This window comes from Ochotona princeps, chromosome 25 (genome assembly GCF_030435755.1).
Source record: "Ochotona princeps isolate mOchPri1 chromosome 25, mOchPri1.hap1, whole genome shotgun sequence".
Lineage (NCBI taxonomy): Eukaryota > Metazoa > Chordata > Mammalia > Lagomorpha > Ochotonidae > Ochotona > Ochotona princeps.
This window is the reverse complement of record NC_080856.1, coordinates 29,736,114-29,755,415: the sequence shown is the minus strand read 5'-3', so window position 1 is coordinate 29,755,415 and position 19,302 is coordinate 29,736,114. Positions and strand designations below refer to the sequence as shown.

Sequence of the window (19,302 nt, the reverse complement as noted above, 5' to 3'; positions counted from 1 at the left end):
ACCTTGAACATATTAAGCTCTAGCTATGAAAAACACGGGTTTACAAAACAGAAATCTCTTCATGTATGTGATCTCATGTATCAGATATTCACTTGTTAATTAAAACAAACTATTTTTGTGAATCTGAGGGAAACAAAATTCAAAGATTTGGCAAGTATTCATTGTGTGCTTTGATTTTATTGCTATTATTTTATGATACAGCTCCATATTCCCTTAGCCCCTCCCCAATTCCCTACCCCCCCAGTTCCTCTATATCATTACTAACATATAGTTCTTCATACTCAGTCATATGTCCATCATTGCGGGCATGGACAATGGCAGAGAGTCCAGAATCCTATTGTCAAGATATAGTGAACAGTTTCATTGTAAGTCCATGTTTGTCTGGAAATAGAGATGCATACCATACTGCATCCTCACATCTGGATGTTAGTCTCCATTTCACAGCTACTGTACATCCCCTTAGTCATGATACAAAATCAACAATAGAAAGAAAAATAGAAATTGACAATGCCATGAAGTTAAATCACATGTTACTAGATATGACAGTCTCCATTACACAGCTACTATACATTCCCTTAAATGAAGAGCCACAAAACAAAATCAACATTGGGAGAAAAAAGAAGTTAACAACACCAAGAAGTTAAATAACATGCTATTAAATGACTAACATGTAGCTGAAGAAATGAAAATCAAGAGCCTTCTGGAAGAAAATGGTGCCACTGCATGATGTACGAGTCATTGAATGATTTAATCAGAAGAAAGTGTTTTGAAGAGGTGAAACCAACAGAAAGCAACAAAACCCATGTGATATAGTCTCCGCTGATCTTTGTTGAAGTGTGTCTCCTCCAGACAATAAACAGATGGGTTTTGTTTTTTAATCCAGTCTACTAATCTATGACGTTTGGTTGAGCTTAAGCCATTTACATTCAGAATTTAATATACATGGGTGGTACTTTGGTCCCGTCATTTTAGGCCAAAAAAAGTATTCAAGAATTGAAAGACACTATTAAGAGGCCAAATATAAGAGTTATGAGAGTCCCAGAAGGGGCAGAAAGAGAAACTGGTTTTACAAATATATTTAATGAAATAATAAAGGAAAATTTCCCTAATCTGGAGAAAGAATTGGGAAACAAGATCCAGGAGGGGCACAGAACTCCCAACAGGCTTGATCAAAAGTGATCTTCACCACGACATATGATAATCAAGCTCTCTTCAATTGAACGTAAGGAAAAGATCCTCAAATGTGCACGTGAAAAAAATCAATTGACATATAAAGGAATGCCAATTAAACTCACAGGAGATCTCTCACAGGAAACTCTACAGGCAAGAAGAGAATGGAGTGACATATTCCAGATTCTAAAAGAAAAAAATTGTCAGCCTAGGATAACATATCCAGCAAAGCTTTCTTAAAATTCTTCCACAGTAAAGAAAAGCTAAAAGAATTTGTCTCTTTCAAACCTGCCCTACAAATGATACTTCAAGAAGTTCTCTTGACAGAGAAGAGGAATAGCACCTACCAAAACCAAAGGCAAACGGGAAGAACATCCCAGTAAAATGACAACAGAAGACTAAACCAGTGTGCTTTGATTTTAAACAAAAATTTTTCAAAAAAAAAGGGACTTTTCTGTCAAATGAAAGAACATTGTTCTATTTTAACAGCATTTTGAAAAACAGACATGGAAAGACATGGAAGCTTAAAAGAAAACCCCAAAACACAAATGATTCTCAAATTCCCATTCGTTTCCTATTTTTCCAAACACAAGTGGATTGGCAGTTTCTGCCTAGCTGGTACTCATTATCTGATCAATAACCCCTTGAACAGGCACTTCTATTTCACCACAACCATACCTATGTACCTAACCTGAAGAGCATACTTGAAGTCTCTATTTATTATGATAAATTTTCATCCAAAAATGTGATGAAGAATGAGATTCTTAGTGCATCATGGCTTCAGAACAAAGATGCTCAGTAATAAAAGGATATTTGCAATGCATACTTCACAATGGGAGAAGAAATGAAAAAATAGGAAAAGAAGGAGGATATGGAGAAAGAGATTAGAAAGAGATTGCAGGAGGAGGAAGGGAGAGAGGATGAGAAGAGCAGAGAAGTTGAGTGTGAGGAAATAAAAGAAAGGAAAAGTTTCTAATTGCATTAAACCTTCAGCGATCGCTGCTAGGTCTTTGGCGGAAGTTACAGCAAAGAACAGCCCAGCCTCAATGGCAGGAGGAGAAACCAAGGAAGTGGGCAAAGTACCAGTAGCTTTGTCACTTTCCTGCTGTTTTTTAGGCTGTACATTTTCATCATTTTCAGCTGCAAAGCACCTATGTACACATGCAGAAGCTGTGTCCTGTGAGAATCCAGACTTCTTCACTCACAACATGTCTCCCTAAGTGGGGGGGGGGGGGGGGCATCCTGTCAGGCCCATCTGATATGTGAAGTAGCTTGTGACATTGTGGAGCTTATTTTAAAGTGTGTGTGTATGCGTGTATGCACTCAGTCGTGCTTTGATTTGCTTCAAATATACATATATCATGGTGGGCAAAAGTGACCTTCAAGATCTATGAAAGAAAAAAAAACTGCACCAAAAAAAGCAGGAAGGGGCACTGAAGAGAGAACTTCAAGTGATGAGACAACACAGAGTTGAGTGAAATCAAGTGAAGGAATGGGGAGAAGGAACAGAAAACAGGAACTCACAAAGACAGCATTACATAAAAAGTCTTAGGTAAACAAGAAAAAAGAGCAATGAGAACGAAAATGGTTTTCAGAAGCAAAGTACAGAGGTGGACATTCAGCACAGCTTGCAACACCTTCATCTTGTGTCAGTTAAAACTGGGTTTGAGTCCTTGCCCCGCTATTGATTCTGTTGTTCTATTAATATCCATCCTGGGAGGCAGCAGGTGATACTTCAAGTAATTGGATCCCTGCCACTCACATGGGAAATCCAAGTTGATGTTTAGGTTCCTAGCTTCGGGATGGCCCGGCTCTGACTTTTTCCTGCATTTGAAAAGTGAACCAGGAGATGAAAGGTCTCTCTTTAGCTATGTGTATCTGTCTCTGTCTCTCTTTGCTTTTCAAATAAATAAAAATAAGCAAATGAGAAATTTAAAGCAGAAAAAAGCAAGGCATAGCCACAGAGTGAATGGTTGATAAACATGTAAGAAAGGCAGAAAAATATATCATGCATGACCATGCAGCTTGGTTTCCTGGGACAGTTGCAGTTTAAGACTGTTACTTTGGGGAGTTCCTACTTTCCCTATCAGAAGGGTCCCTGTATATAAACTAAAATTGAGATGTCAATGAGCTAATCATAGGCTGTGGTTAGGACTTGCTTTTTTTTTTTTTTTTTTTAACATACTGGTTACTCAAAACCATGTCAATTCCATAATATTGCAAATTGCTGTTGAGGTTATATTGGGACTCTTAATTGACTGGGATAATATTCTACCAGCTCTAACTTCGGACCAGAAATGGTCTCCCCAAGAAACTGTTCAACCCATCTGGACAATAAGTAGCTGGACTCCATGCTTGGTATATGTTTGCAAGGAAAGAATCTCGATTGCATTTGAACTGTAATACTGCATCAAGGTGGAGGAATCCGCCAGCGGGGAGGGGCGTGGGGAGGGGTGGGGGGATTCCCAGAGCCTATGAAACTGTCACATAATGCAAAATAATTAATTAAAAAAAAAAATATATATATATATATATAAAAAGAAGGGTCCCTGTTTTGGGCAACAAATGGCTTAGCTCAGTCTGTAGGGATGACTTTTGGCCTGAGGTAGAAAGTAGGCATGAGCAGGACTGGAACTGTGAAATGACCCACCCAGATGACGTTAAGGAAGGAAGAGGGGACAGGGAAAAGACACAATGCGTGAGCTACTTTAACCGACAAAACCAAACAGGGGCACGGGGAGCCAGGAGGTTGAGAGGAAAATCATATAAAAAATGTAAGGATGAATAGAGACTAGAAGAAACACAGACAAGAGATGAGTGATTCGGAGTAGGAATCCATACAGGCCTCCATGGTTCCCCCTGCATTTGCAATGAGTGGTTACGTTCAGTATAAAACTGATTGAAAAGACCCATCTTCTCTTTCCCCCCTGGGCAGGCATGCAATGTCCTGTCTGCTACTGCCTCCCCTGGCCCACTGGACTGCTCCAGTGCTGCTCATCATTTTGCCTGGCAGACTCACAGGCTGCCTTGGCTAAGCTTTCCCATCGAGCCCTCTCCCCTAGCTCTGGTGGCAGTATACCAGACTGTGTGCTATTGTGGTTTCACAGGCTTCCACAGATAGGCCGCAGTATGTGCAGCCTGTGCGTCATTTCAGAGACCCTCTTGTGACTTTTCACTGGATCAGAATTTCAAGTTGCAAAAGGCTGAAAATAAACATCAAGGGTCATTTCAAAAAGCCAAGTGATTCCTAGGACAGTCTTCCACAGACACAGAGGGAAGATGGAATATCATGAGCAGTAGGGTCTCCAGCTCTTGGAGTTCCAGAAAATAGGCCGAAGTGATTTTCTTCCACCAATTTGCACTGGGGTGTATTAAGGGTTAACTCTGGTATCCCTCAAAATGCCTATGTTGAATTCTTAACCTTAGAGTACTTCAGAAGGTGATCTGAATCAGAGACCTTTAAAGGTGTGATCAAGTCAACAAGAGATTCTTCGAGTGGGCCCTAATTCAATACAACTGGTGTTTCCATTAGAAAAGGGAATTTGTCCACAGATACTTTTTTAGAGCATGTCACATGAACATGAAGATGGCCATCAACAAGCCAAGCAGGGAGGTCTGGAATAGAGCTTTTCTTGAGCCCTCAAAGAAAACAAGTGTGCTCACGGCTGATCGTGTAATGGCTAGGGCTACGGAAAAACAGATTTCCGTACGTGGCAGTTGGTTGCTGCAGCCAGGTGAGACTCGCACCCTAGAGGAGATGCAGTCTGATCAAAGAAGTTGGTCAGATTAGCTTCGGTTTTTTTGTTGGTTTCCCTGTTAGACTCAGTAACATTAGTTCAATGATCTGAAAGAGTGGGAACCTCCATGACAACACTTGAATAAGTCATTTCAAACACTTATGCCTCAGTTTTTCCCGTGAAGTTGACTATCGGACCTGCATTTTGAAATCCATATCATAATTGACTCTGCAGGCAAAGAGAGACCACATGACTGCTCTGAGCTTTGAACAGGACAATCAAGCTTAAAGGTGGAGTCGTATCCAGCGGTTGGATTTCTCAGAATGGCCGACAAGACAGGTGAAAACTAACTCATTTAGTAAATCCTGCGCGGATAATTCAGTCCCTGGCTTCCCAAGAGGGCATCACAGAATCAATCTTAACCTAAGGAATTGTTGAATTTTACACAAACACAGCAACAGCTTGAAGTATTTGGAGTTTGGTTCTGCAGGATCTAATTCCAGAATGGCTCCTTCTCAGTCAGACAGAAGGATATAAACTGCTTCTTAAACTATATCTGTGTCCAGGGAAGGAAAACACAAATACTTTTTTCTGTAGCCTTTTTTTGTTGTCTAAGCTGCTATACGCTCAGATCCTCATCCTGTCCAATACCGACTTGAACAATCTCTCGAGTCAGTAGTGGTGTTTAATTCTGTTTCCTTATAAGGCAGGGAATGACAGTGTGCTTGTCTATTTGAACTGTGGCATGGCCCAAGGACAAATTATAATGATTGGTTATGGAAACCTTCTGTTCTGGTTTCTGTCGCTTTCCTGAGGGAAGACACAGAACAGACAGTTGTAGGGAAATAAAAAGGCTTGGAGTCAGGCAGCAGATTTGAGTCCAGCTCTGCCATCTGCCAGCGGTGTGATTTTGGGCAAGTTATTTGGTTTACTTTTTTTGCTCTAAGGTACACTGCCAACACATTGCCTGGAAACTAGCGAAATAGTTGAATGAACTAGCTTCTCCCTCAAGCATTCTTAACCTGTAAACAGGATTCCAAATAATTAACATTTCACTGCTAACCTCCTAAGTTCAGTGTTTTTTCACCTTCCTACTCTTTCTCTTCTTCTTTTTCCCTCCCTCTCAACTTCTTTCTTCCCTCTCTTGTTCTCATTCAAGATCTAAAACACTAAAAATCTACCACTAGACCTAGTCTTAGCACAACTACTTGGTCATCCTAGATAAAGATTAGTTGGAACATTGAAGTCAGTACAGACCCACCTGGCTTAAGAGAGTGGCTCTTTGGTTTTAAAGAGGATAAGGTTTGCACTGCAGAAGCAGGCAGATAGATCTAGCGAGTGCATGTGGTAACCTGAAATGCAGTTGTCTTGTATTCATATCCGTTAATCTTAAATCCTAGAGAAACCAAATTGGATGAAGTTTGCTTCTTCCACTGTACATGCTGGCTTGAAGCAAGTGAAGGATGAGTGTGTGGCTGAGGGTATGGAGTCTAATGAGACATGCCTCCGGAGAGTCTCCATAGGAAGTTGTGGTTATTGAACAATTACTTATAGTTTAGGGTCTATCGCATGGAAAGCAGATTAGAGATACCAACTTTTGATGATTGCAACTTCAAAATAAAGGAATATTTGGTAATGAGGAAACAAGCTCTAACATGGCAAGTTTGAGATTCCAATTCAAGTATTTCTGACTCCAAAGTTTATTTTCAAACATCTCATACCTTCAGGGCCTCTCATCAGAGTGGAAATACCACAGCAGGGTAGCTAAGTCACCATGGTGACCACAGAGCCAGATTATCTGAGTTTGGATCCCAGCTCTGCCACTTGCAAACTGTGTGACGTTAGATGCGCTATTTAACTCAGTTGCTTTGTCTGTAAAATTGGTTGTCAAGATTACTCATTTTTTTTCTCTCATGGATGTCCTATGCTATTAGCCCAAGTCATGCATGGTTCTCAACACTGGGCAACGGTGCTATTGGTGAAGACTCAGTGAATGCCAAAATGAACACCAGCTTTAGTTTTCTTATAAAGAGGAAATGTGTCACTCTTAAACATCATTAATACTGTGCATGGGACAGGGTGCTTCCTTAGGTTCAAGTTATGACTCTAGAGATGCCAGACAAAGATCTCTACGTTCATGATGCTTATTTTCTAGGAGTGTAAGAAATAAGAGATGAACAAATGCGTAATTAATATGCATTGGAAATATGCATGCAAATAAGCAGAGTTCAGTGTCCAGTGTAGGGGCTAATTTTATCATTCTATACCTTAGGATCAATGATGTGCTTGTAAATGTTTAACTTCAGAAGCTGCAGGACTGGAGTCTAGTTTGTGTCATGTACTGATTTCTGTGGGGTAAGATCATCATGCTCAGTTTCTAGCTACCAACATGGAATCATTGAAGGAAGAATTCAGGAGAGAGTCTGGGTGGTTCAGCATTGTATGGTATTCTCATCATGTAGGCATAATGGAAGTAACTGACTTTAAAGGAATAGATAATAGCAAAAACATAGAAAAATGACCATTGAGGGTTGAGTTTTGAGTATCTGTTCCCTTGGCGTTTAATATAATGTATTTCATCATTGGTTTGAATTATTTCATTTTTAAGAATGTCTGTGTTTTTACAACTGGGTGTTAAATTTGTGAAAGCTTAAAAATTAGTTCCTGGCAGCTGGTATGAGTTTGGGATGCATGGAAATGAGGGGCGGTGTCAAAGGGGAAGCGAGATGCAGTCTGTATAATGTAGTGATACAGATGTGGGTCCTAGTCTAATTCCTTTCATTTGCTCTTACACAACAGAAGCACCTGCCTTATTACAAATGATTACAAATATGGAAGCATTCTTGGCATTCCTACTGGATCAACTCACTCATGCAGATAAACTTTAACCTCTGCAGTCTTTACTGATAGAACTGATGTATTTGCTGCTCTGATACATTTTTCTGTATTATACAGAGGATATAACTCTACTTGATGTAACTTTGCCTGAGTAAGAAAAGACCCTAGAGATGAATTCCCTAATCTTTTGCAAAAATGAGTCTTCTACACCTGTTCATGTCCATGCACCCAAAGTTTCTAGTAGCTTAGGGGTTCCCCACATCACTTCTAGAAGGACCACTCAGAGAAGAACCTAAACCAGTGGTTGTGCTGGGCCCAGCCAGTGCAGGAAACTCTTCTCATTCAGGATGGTGAGGACAACAAAGCAGACGATGGGGGAAAAGCGTCTGCTTTAGGAGGTGAAATAGCTGATGTAACTTATCTCCAAAGTATGCTGAGGACAGAAATAATTAAAAGGAAAAAAAAAAGTCCCGGGTTTACCTCTCCTCCTACCCCAACCTAAATTGCACTTAGCAATGATGTTTGGAACAGGAAGTGGAAATACCATGAGAAATTTTATTCTTGACACATTTCCAGTGCTTCAAAAAAGCAGACACTGGAAATCTCATCAGAAAGTTTTGACCTTCCAAGGCTGAGCGTTTTTTGCTTGAAGCACAAGAGAATGGAGAGCTAGTGGGATGAGTTCTGGGGGTTTCAGATAACTGTTCTGTACTCTGCAGAGGAGAATCCAGTAAAACTGGATTACAATATCTGACATTAACTTTTAGAGAGAAATTATTAAAAATTATTAAAAATTAAAAGGCTTGTTTAGGCTAAAGAAGTCTATATATCCACTCTGGGTTCTTTTTATCAAAGGTGTAGAGGGACTGTTTCTGGGCGAGGTGTTTTCAGATGCCTGGATGCACTCTGGTGGTTCTGCTGAGCTGGACACTGGAGGGGAGAGAGCAGAGGCAGACCCACAGCTGAGATTCAGATATTGGTTAATATCCCCTGGTATGGCCCAGATTGTAGTGTAGCAAGTGAAACTGCAGCCTAAGGCAGTAGCATCCCATATGGGCACCGGTTGTTTCACTTGATCGAGTTCCTTGCTAATGTGCCTGAGAAAGCAGCAGAGGATGTACCAAGTGCTTGGGCCCCTGCATTTGTATGGAAGACCTGGAAGAAGCTGCTGGCTTCTGTCTTCAGACTGGCCCACCTCCGGTCATTGTGTGGAGTACACCAACAGATGGAACATCTCACCCTGTCTCTTCCTCTCTCTCTCTCTCTCTCTCTCTCTCTGTAACTCTGGGTCTTATATAAATAAATATTTTAAAATAATTCACTAGTACAAAGGCAAATTGAGCTGCATTGTGTGCTAATGGAACATTATCATTTACACTCAGGAGACAGTTTTAGTGCACTGAAAAGGTTAAGCTACCTGGAACTGGGAACTCTGTGCTCTATAACTGTCTTTGCCATTAGCTAACTAGATGATCTTCACAAAATTCCTTGGTTCACTCTTTTGTTCAGCAAGTATTTATTGCACTACTGCCTTAGGACAAGCACTAAATCTATCCTAAGGACAAAAGAGGTGTTCCTTGTCCTTATAGATCTTACTGACCAATAAGAGAGACAGACATCTGTATACGATGTATGCAAATGTACAAAAATATATAAAACTACAATTTTATTTAATGTGACTAGGAGAGTTTCTCATCTGGAAAATGAAAAATAGATTACTGTTTTCTTTTTCTTTTCTTTACTTTTTTTTTTTTTTTTTTTTGAGAATACCTTCTTAAGATCCCAAACTTCTTGGGCCCAGTGGCGTGGCCTAGTGGCTAAAGTCCTCACCTTGAACGCGCCGGGATCCCATATGGGCGCCGATTCTAATCCCGGCAGCTCCACTTCCTATCCAGCTCCCTGCTTGTGGCCTGGGAGAGCAGTCGAGGATGGACCAAAGCTTTGGGACACTGCACCCGAGTGGGAGACCCGGAAGAGGTTCCTGGTTCCCAGCTTCGGATCGGCGCGCACCAGCCCGTTGCGGCTCACTTGGGGAGTGAATCATCGGACGGAAGATCTTCCTCTCTGTCTCTCCTCCTCTCTGTATATCTGGCTTTCCAATAATAATAAATCTTTAAAAAAAAAAAAAAGATCCCAAACTTCTTGTCTCACTTCTCTCACACACTATAATTATTCATTTTAGGCCTACTCTTTGAGAAAACACAAAACAAAAAGATATCAAGAATTCAGTAATTTTTAAAATGAATTTGTATTTTATCACCATAATGTACCTACATAATTAGGAAAGCAGTACCACAGCTTCATGTAAGATATATTATTTATTCAGCTTCTCAAAACACCTGTTGCTGCCCAGAGCAGTAGCCTAGTGGCTAAATCCTCTCTTTACATTCGCTGGGATCTCATATGGGTCCCAGTTCATGTCCTGGCTGCTCCAGGTCCCTGATTGTGCCCTGGGAAAACAGTAGAGGATGGCCCGGAGCCTTGGAATCTGCACCCACATGGGAGGCCCAGGGGAGGCTCCTGGCTCCTGGTTTCAGATCGGCTAAGTCTTTGTGGTCACCTGGGGAGTAAACTAGCGGACGGACAGAAGATCTGTTTGTATCTCCTTCTCTCTCTAAATCTGCCTTTCCATTAAACAAAACGAAACAGCAACAACAAGAAATCCACTCTTTGAATTTATGAATTTTTCTTTGCCAATAGGTTGGTGGTATCCCCAGAATCCCAGGCCCAGAGAGAGTCCAGACCAAGGACACACAAAACTCAGTAGTTATTCCTTGGTTTGCAATGGATCACTGCCAATCACACCACTGCTTCTCCCCACTGAGCTTAGACTGAGCCTTGGGATCTTTCTTAATATATTGATTGGCTGGAACTTGCATACATATGAATAAATTATATGTATTCCCCACATTAAATGACTTCCTAAGGTCCTGCCCATTAAAAAATTCTATATCTATGTATTCAACTCTGCTCTCTTGAGAAACTCACTTTCTCTCATTTCTATGCATAAGTACTTTAAGTATTGGAAAATATTAGCATGGATGCTCCATTATCTTTCCTCTGAAATAAACAGCTCCAGGTCCCTTATCTGTTCTGCCTGTATTTTGCTTTCCCAACTTCCTCTAGCCTTTACTGCTCACATACCTAAATGAACATCCATCAAATCCTCTCAGAAGAGGCCAGCATTGTGGCATAAAGGGTTAAGCCATCACCTAAGACATTGCCATATGGATGCCAGTTACAGTCCTAACTGCTCCATTTCCAGTTCAGCTTTCTGCTAATGCACTCAACAAAGCAGCAGAAGATGGCCCAAGTGCTTGGGTCCTTGTGAACATGTGGGAGACTAGAATGAAGTTTTTGTCTCCTGGCTTTGGTCTGGCCCTTCCTAAACACTGTGACCTTTTGCAGAAGTGAACCAGTGGAAGACATGTCTCTTTCTCTCTGAAACTCTCCCTTTCAAATAAATAAAATCAATCTTTAAAACAATCCTCTCAGAGGAGCAAATTGCAAACAGCACTCGGTTCCAAATGTAATCCGAATGATACAGATAGCACGGTAGAGTTTGCTCCATTTGGTGGACATCATGACAGGTGTTCAGCACATGAGAATACCTTGCAAAGATGGCCTAGACCCAAACTTCCACCAATTAAGACTATACTACCCTTGTGCATTGTCTGATCCAAGCACAGTGGCTTACACTGTGATGTATTCATTTGTATTTATTGGTATGGTGAGTCATGGTTTTCTGACTCTCATTGATTGCCTTTAGCTGACTGGAGAGGTCATTTTACACTGACAGCCGATGTGAAGTTCCTTGCCAACAAAAATACTCAGAGGATTTTTGTCTAAAATCTTTCTGAAATGGATGAATCTTATCTCTTCAGTTACCAGTGGTGCAAGCCTCCATGTTATCCTCCTCTGAGACTGGCTCATTGGGCTATGCCAAGGTGGTCATCAAGAACTGCATGAGCTTAGTAGTGGGTATTTGCCTCTCTGAATCCATTTAAATAAAAGTACAAATGCTAACCATTTAGCGACCTCCTGTTTTCTTCCTTCTTTTCCCGACTTTCCATTTCAACCAAAATTGTCCACTGGGCTCCCAGATAGTTGGTCTGATTTACTCTAAAGCAGGCTTCTCCTTTGATGTCCTCCTTCTGCCAAGGGATTTTCCAAATGAAGACAAACGTTATTAGATAAACCAGTCAGATCCCCTCTTTCAGCGTTTCATCTGGAATTTTCCAGCCGATAGGATGGCAAAAAGAAGCAATTGTGTGTGACAAACTACAGAGGAATCATATATTATTGCCAACGATAATGTGGATCCTAGTCCCTTGCTGCGATCCTTCTGCCCATCTTGGCTCCACTCTCCTTGGACCCTCATTCTGCTTTGCCTTCTGCTCTTCGTTTTCCCAGTGACTCAATTCCTTTCACTCATGCACCTTGGACTCCTATTCCTTTGCTGGAACTGCTGAAGCTTATTGACAGAACAGTCTCTCTTCTCTGAACACTGGCGCTAAGCCTCTCCCACACTTCACCTGGCCTGTCTGTACAAATGCCTCCTGGTTTTAACCCCTTGATTCCTAACTTTTATTTTGCTGTTTCTTCTCTACCCACCTGGGTTCCAGTCATAGCTTAGTCAATGCTTTTATTTCTTTCGGTCTATCTGGCTGAGACTGCCCGCCCCGCAACCCCGAACTTAGTGGATCCGATGAGCTTTGATTCCTACGGGATACCCCATTTACCCTCTAACCTTGGTCTACAAGTCTTCTGCACACTCTCGTTCTTGATAAACTCTCATGACAAGTCAAGGGAATGGCGCATGTGCACATAGGAGTAAAAGCAACTAACTATACACTCCTGTTTAATACGTTACTTTCCAAGGAAGATGATTTCCTGAGAACCAAGTATTTTCATTTGAATATTCACAAAAACAAAGCAGTTTGTTTCTACTTGTCCATTGTGTGTCTTTGCCTGTGTGTGTGTGTGGGGGGGGGGGGTGAGGAGACACCTAGTAGCAGCCAGTCCTGTGTTTTTTTAGCCACTGCATGTTTCCTGCAGAAAACTGCTAATTCTCTAGAGCAGATCACCTTGTCTTTGCAGTCAAGGTCACATTATGCAATCTCCTTTTATATACCTGGGTCTTCACTGGAACACTTCTTTCCAGATCTGGGAGAGAAGCAAGTACATTCCCACCAGCCCTCTGATCCCACCCAAACCTGTCTCCTTTGGAAGCAAGGCTTTCTACTACTCCACACCCTCATGTCCTCAAGCTAAAGGTTCTGTCTCTATAGCCAATTACAAACTGCAGGTTCACAACAGACCTTCAGGGATTGGAGCTATTTGAGGCTTTCAGCAGTCTGAAACAACAGCATCAATACAGAGCAGAATTAAAGGCTGCAAGATAATCGGGCCTTCCTCCTCACCCTGGAGGGGCACCTTCTGCGCTCTCACAACTCTCACTCACGGTCAGCAAGCTTTGAATCTTTGATACAGAATGGTTCCTAACCACAGAAATTACCCTAATGTCCATTCTGTCTTGTCTGAATGTTCTCCCTGTGCCTCAACCTTGAAGCTTCTTTCCCCTATCTAAACCGTATCTGTGCTTAGTCTTTCCACTGTTCTCTGGGCCTCAGCCAAGAGCTGGGCCCTTGTCAATGCCCAGTGTTGCATCAGGAAAGCCCCCTGTTTGGCCTGGGGCTGGGGAGGGTGTTAGAGAAGCTGGTGAGTGAAAGGCTGAGGGTGAGGGAGCTGGGGGCTGCTGCCAGGTGTTAATCCCAGCTGGGACTAGTGAAGGCTGAGACGAACAGAGGTGAGGGGCAAGCTGCAGGAGGAGTCTGGTCTCAATACCAACAGGAACCACAGCCAGGTGCTTCTGATTACCTCACCCTGCCCATAAAGCCCAGGCTTGACATGCTTGGCTGAATTCCATGCTTTTGGCTGGAGGCAGAGAAGCTGCCTCATTTACTAAGGCCTTTCTGTTGTCAGCACTTTGTCGTCGGTCTTCTGCTCAACTGGATCCTCAGCTTTCCCAGTTTGGCTATTCCTTTGCACCACTAATGCTCCTCTTACTGTATTTCCTGCAGGTCTCTGATATTCAGACCCAAATTTCAGACAACACTGGGCTACAATGGGATTCCCTGGACATTAAACCATGAGTTCTAGATAGCACAAAAAGCCAGAAGAAACCATTCAAGGTTCTTCAAATAGAATGATGTGGGCATCCTGGGTAAGAAGTGGAGGGTACCAGCCATGAGGAGCATAATGTCAGCACTCAGTTCAAAGTGTATAGCCTCTATGGAAGAGGGCTAGGTAACCTCACTCAACTGAATGTAGGAGAAGCACTATAATGTCCACTCCATAGATGAGGCCACAGAGTTGATAACTTCCTCCAATCTGAGTATTATCTAAACAGAGGAACCAGTTCAAAAGCCAAGATCTCACAGTCATACTTATGAGTTAAACCTGAGCTGTAGTGACACTGAAATTACCCAGCTACCCAGAAACCACGGGCGTTTCTCCAACAACAAACTGGGTTTAGAAAGACTGATGAAGGACTTTCAGTTAAGGAGCTCACGGTTCTATTTTCAGTCTATGAGAGAATTCACCCAGAAAGCCCTTTTTCAAAGCTTGAGAAGTCTGTGGCAGTCTCATTCTAACCTCCTTCTTAGTTATACCATGTTATTTGCATACCACTTTGTCAGCATTTTGCCCTAACCCCTCACCATGGGTTCACCCCACCACATTTCTGGGACGTGTGATAGACTTCAGGAAGACGAGCACCTAGCTAATTCCTTTTCATGCCCATTTAGAAATCAGTTCTTTGTCTTAACAGGAAGGGCCAAGTTGTCAACATGTTGCCATGAAAATGACAAGTAGAGGCGATTATATGTATTTTTAAGAAAAGACCTGCAAAGGTGTATTTTGTTGATCAATACAGACAATGTCCAGGCTGGGATTCTGAAACTTTCAATGGCTAGACATAGGACCAAATTATTCCATGTACATGTGGGCAGGAGATGCCTCAGCCCAGCCATGGGTGTCATAACTCTTAATAGCCTCACTATCAGGAAATAATTCCATGTAACTTATTTAAAGTCTGTAAAGGTCCAGTTTGATTCTGGGTCACTTTCTCATTACTTCAATACAAGAATTGTGTATTTTTGAAGACACTCCTTTGGGCCTCATTAGTTCAATTGCACATCCTATTGACTTTGAGCAAAGGAAACAGCCTCTCACTTCATAGATCAATTCACTGTTTTTTGTTTCTGAAGATCAACTCATTATTAATAACATTTTTGTTCCAGAACTTTTTCAGTGTATTTTTCTTAATTGAATAACTTTTTAAAAAAAAAATGAAACTTCTTGTGATTTCATTTTCTTAGTCTTTTTTTTCCTTTTTGTTATCTCCTTACTTGGGGAGAAATCTTTCGCTAACTCAATGGGTCATCAAGAATTTTATGTAACATGCATTGTGTAACAAAAATGATGCCTGGATATGAAAATTGGGGACATCAAAATCAACTTATCTTTTAATTCCATTTTCATGAACATCCTGAAATCTCCTGAGCGCACAAAAAGATGTCTAAGGTTTAATCGCCATACATAGAACACTTACTGCATGAGTTGTTTAAATGTGTTTTGTGGTTGTTCGGGGTGAAGAGCTGAGAGAGAGGATGGGAGAGAGTGATCATTGCCAAGCTCAAACTTTCAGGGATTCAGCTGTTGGTTTCAAAATTGAATTTATCCTCAAATCTCAAGATCATAGATTTCCTTCCAAATTGCGTTCCCTACATTGTTTAGAAAACAGTTGAAAAAGAAGTTGCTCTCCATATTTTGATTGACATTCAAAACGCTGTGAAAATCATTTGAAACTTGATCTCTCTGAGGGGAAGGACAGTAATCAAACTATAACTTTTGCCTGCTGCCTTTTTCTCACTCAGAAAGTTTCCAGGGAAAGAAGCCCACAGGGGATTCTGTTCTCATATATCATTTCTAGGAGGAGATAGAGTCTTTTTCAAAGAATTAGCCCCCACTTTCTGAATCTGATGAGAAAATATGGTTGAATGCATCTCAACGCAGAGGCACCTTACCCCAGGCACTCAGTGAATCACTATAGCTGGTAGCCCGGAATGGCCAACGTTGGTTTTAAAATGAGCAGAAAACACCTAGTCCTCACTGAAGTTCTGTTGCCTGGCTTTGCCCAACACAGGAGGAGGATTTTACCATTTCAGTTTACAAAGGCCATCCATCCGCACAGCCTTGTTAACAGAAGGGACCTATGAATACCAAGTACTTTGTTCTCATCCCCTTCTCTGACCATGTATTGCCACAGCACTGAAATTCCCCACCCTTTACAATCTGTTCTTTCTAAAAGGAATTCCAAGCTCCTACCAACTTGTTGCCTTGTATGTCTGTCTTGACATAAGCGTCTGTCTCCTTCCTTGCTGAAACATGTTTCCAGCTGTATCTTTTCCAATTCTATGGGTTCAACCAGACACATTTTCAACCAGAACACAGGATTTTAAAGAAATGGTTTGGTAGGTTGTTAATGAGACTTATTGAAAACACAGCCACCGCGTATGCATTTTCTCATTGCTAGGTTTTACAGGAAACAGATAGCTGTAAGCATCTTCTGTTTTAGCAAACGCCAGGTCAGTGACAGTAACTCAATTATGCTAGTACTTTTCTATCTCCAGCTTTATTTCCTTGCACCTCTGGAAATCCAGTTCTTAAATACTGATGGCAGTGATATAAAAGAAAACAAAATACCAGAAATACCCTAGGCTGCAAAACGAAACTCACTCCCTGGCTTCTCAGCAACCTGAAAAGTTGTTGCTTAAAAGCAAAATCTCTTCAATCTTTTGTAATAAAAGATTCAGGAGAGACAGCATGTCTGTGAACACCAGGCTGGCTATCAGGTAGAATCCCGCACTGGTCTCCTAACAAACAAACAAACAACAGAACGCAACACCCTTGCTTAATCCAAACGCCGGTGCACTCTGAGTAGAAGTCTCTACATGATCTCTCTTCTTGTCGCAACTCTGAAAACAAAACTTGAAATCTCATCCTGTTTGCCTTCCGGGAACATCCCGAGAGCAGTAAAGCCCAGCCAGGCTCCAGGAATTTTATGTGGTTTATTGCCTTGAACAATCCTGCAGCTCCAGCTCCCTTGCTTGGCCTGGAATGCAAACGAAACCCCGAGAAGCCACAAGATTCTCCAGGAGAGAAAAAAGAGAGCTCCCTGTGTCTTACCTTGTAGGCTGAAACGTCTTCCTTGGGCCTAAGCTGGAAAGGTAGGGCAGATTTTGTTAAAGCCGGAGTACAGCAAGGGAGCCAGCAGGCAGGCAGGCAGGCAGGCAGCCTAATGCACACTGCTCTATTCAATAAAACTGCAGACCGCCCTTCTTTAGCCCCTCCCAGAAGTCCATGCTAAGTGAACGCATATCCCCTATGTTTACAGTCGGCGGTCAGTGGTATGCATTGTCCTGTTGCTGTTCTAATAGGCAGCCAGTGACGACACTGGGTCAAGGTGATGCTGTCTGCCTGTGGAGATGCCTGTCATTCCCTAGGCATGCTCAGGAAATCACTCATCAGAAAAACCAAGACCTAAAAAGCTCTGAAACTTCGCACAGGCTGCCAAAACCAGCCTGCTCCATGCCCTTTTTTGGTTATCCTTAGCAGGGCCTCTGGAAGTGGATTCATGTCGGGAACAATCATAAAAAATGTTAATCTTAGAGAAGGAGGCTGTCTTGTAGAGCACAAATGGAGCTCTAAAAAGAAAGCATAGGCTGTGAAATGAAAAGTTAATAGTAGGTCAGTTTAGTGGAAGTGGAGTGGGGTGGAGAAAGCTATCTAATGGAAGATTTTTTTTTCCCCCAAAGTATTTGCACGTACAGAACTCATTTGAATTTTTATGCAGTTGAAAACCAGAAATGCACAAGACCCAGGTATTGTGTCCAGACTAAATTCTAGCCTAAAAGAGGCACAGTCCTCTAAATTATATCTGTATGTATTTATAATATGTTATAAATATTATAAATATCTGTATATATTATAACACATGCACACTCTGACACAAGCCTTTGTGTCTTTTTTGAGCAGCCAACATTGTCCAGAACAAACCTAGAGCCAGATTCCACCAGGCAGTATCCTACAGGCTTGGGTGTCCACATCACCTCTTCTCCTCTATCCATTCTGTTTTCTCAGATTTGGCAATAGGGAGATAGTGCTGGAAACTGAGGCCAAAAAAGGGTGTGAAGAGGCCCACGCCTGCCTTCGTTACAGACAGCTGCATATTTTCCAGTCCAGGTGACCAAGTTGTTTTCTGGAATGCAACCATGGGCTCTGACCCACAGATCACAGAATGAGAGGGTCAGATCTAGGAGGCATGAGGGAAAATGCAGTTACATGGCTCCCCCATGCAGGCCTTCATGGCCTTGGCTTTTCAGTTTAGAATTCACTGGATTACTACTTAAATCAATGATTTTTAAAAGAACCTTGTGGGATGCCTCCTACTGGTCAGACTTGGAGCTAGGAGCAAGATTTACGCGTAGAGACTGGATTGCTATGTGTCTGGAGATTGCTGTACCAGTTCAAAAGATAAATTTTAAAATGTGTCCCCTGGCTCAAAGTTTGGAATTACAGTCTTCAAAGACAGGATAAGCCTTTGCCTAATTCTGAAAATCTGACTTAGAGATGATATCTGTTTAGGAAATAAGTGCGTCACTTTTGTGCCACATCCAGAGGTAGGGGAGTGACTGAGCCTCATGCGTGGTTCCTGCTTCAGCCTTCTCCAACATTGCCAGATGTCATAGCGGTATCGGAATGAAATCTCCACACCCATCTCTACTGGTGTCTCTCTTCCCACTTACTCCTGCAGCTGCCAGCCCAAAAAAAGCCATGGCAAAGCCTCCCAGGCAGAGGACAAGGTGAGCCCAGGCATCCTAAATTAGAACTCAAACTACACTTTCCCAGAGCAGCGGCATGACTCCAGATTGGTGGGAACAGTAGAGTTGATGTTGCATTTAGCCGCACTTTTGCTCAGCCAGGCGTGTGTGGAACACCACTGTTTATAAAATTGTTCCTATGGGAAAATAGTTTTTGATTTCAAATAAATGATTTGGAAACATGATTTTCTGGAACAAGGCCACTTTTGCTACTGGGGAGCATCCTCTATCCCAGAGAGGTCTTAAGCTAATATAATACTCCGTGGCTTGTAAAGACATTATAGCTCAGACACGTGAGTTCTGCAAACAACTCGGTCAGGTAGTCTGTGTGAAGACCTGATCCCTGGCCAAAGTGACTGAGGGACATGTCCCTGCCCAGCAGTGCTACACGCTACTCAACAAGGCCTGTTTGATGATGCAGTTTCACCTGGCCACTGCTGAGCCTGGGATAGGCCCCATTCTCCCTGTTTGCAGGAAGAATGTCCTTTGGTTGAATAGCCTCAGAGCACAGTTTTGCAGTCTATGAATAAAATGTGTACTGGCTTATGCAGGAAAGAAAAGTTGGGCTACAAATGGAGAAATGTTATCAACAGGAAATGTGGAAGGGACAT

General features: G+C 42.0%; 1 protein-coding gene across 4 annotated transcripts in view; it reads right to left on the bottom strand.

The window, feature by feature from the left end:
* The window catches only part of CALD1 (caldesmon 1), a 178,382-nt gene extending 161,052 nt beyond the window's left edge, over positions 1-17,330 (bottom strand). For 2 of the 4 annotated variants that reach the window (XM_058681352.1, XM_058681353.1), the window contains exon 1: positions 16,998-17,321. The gene's annotated coding sequence lies outside the window, so the exon portion shown is untranslated. Of the gene's footprint in view, positions 1-16,997 lie in introns of all 4 variants that reach the window. The other 2 variants (XM_058681350.1, XM_058681349.1) reach the window with 2 other exon arrangements.
* Positions 17,331-19,302: the final 1,972 nt, after the last annotated feature.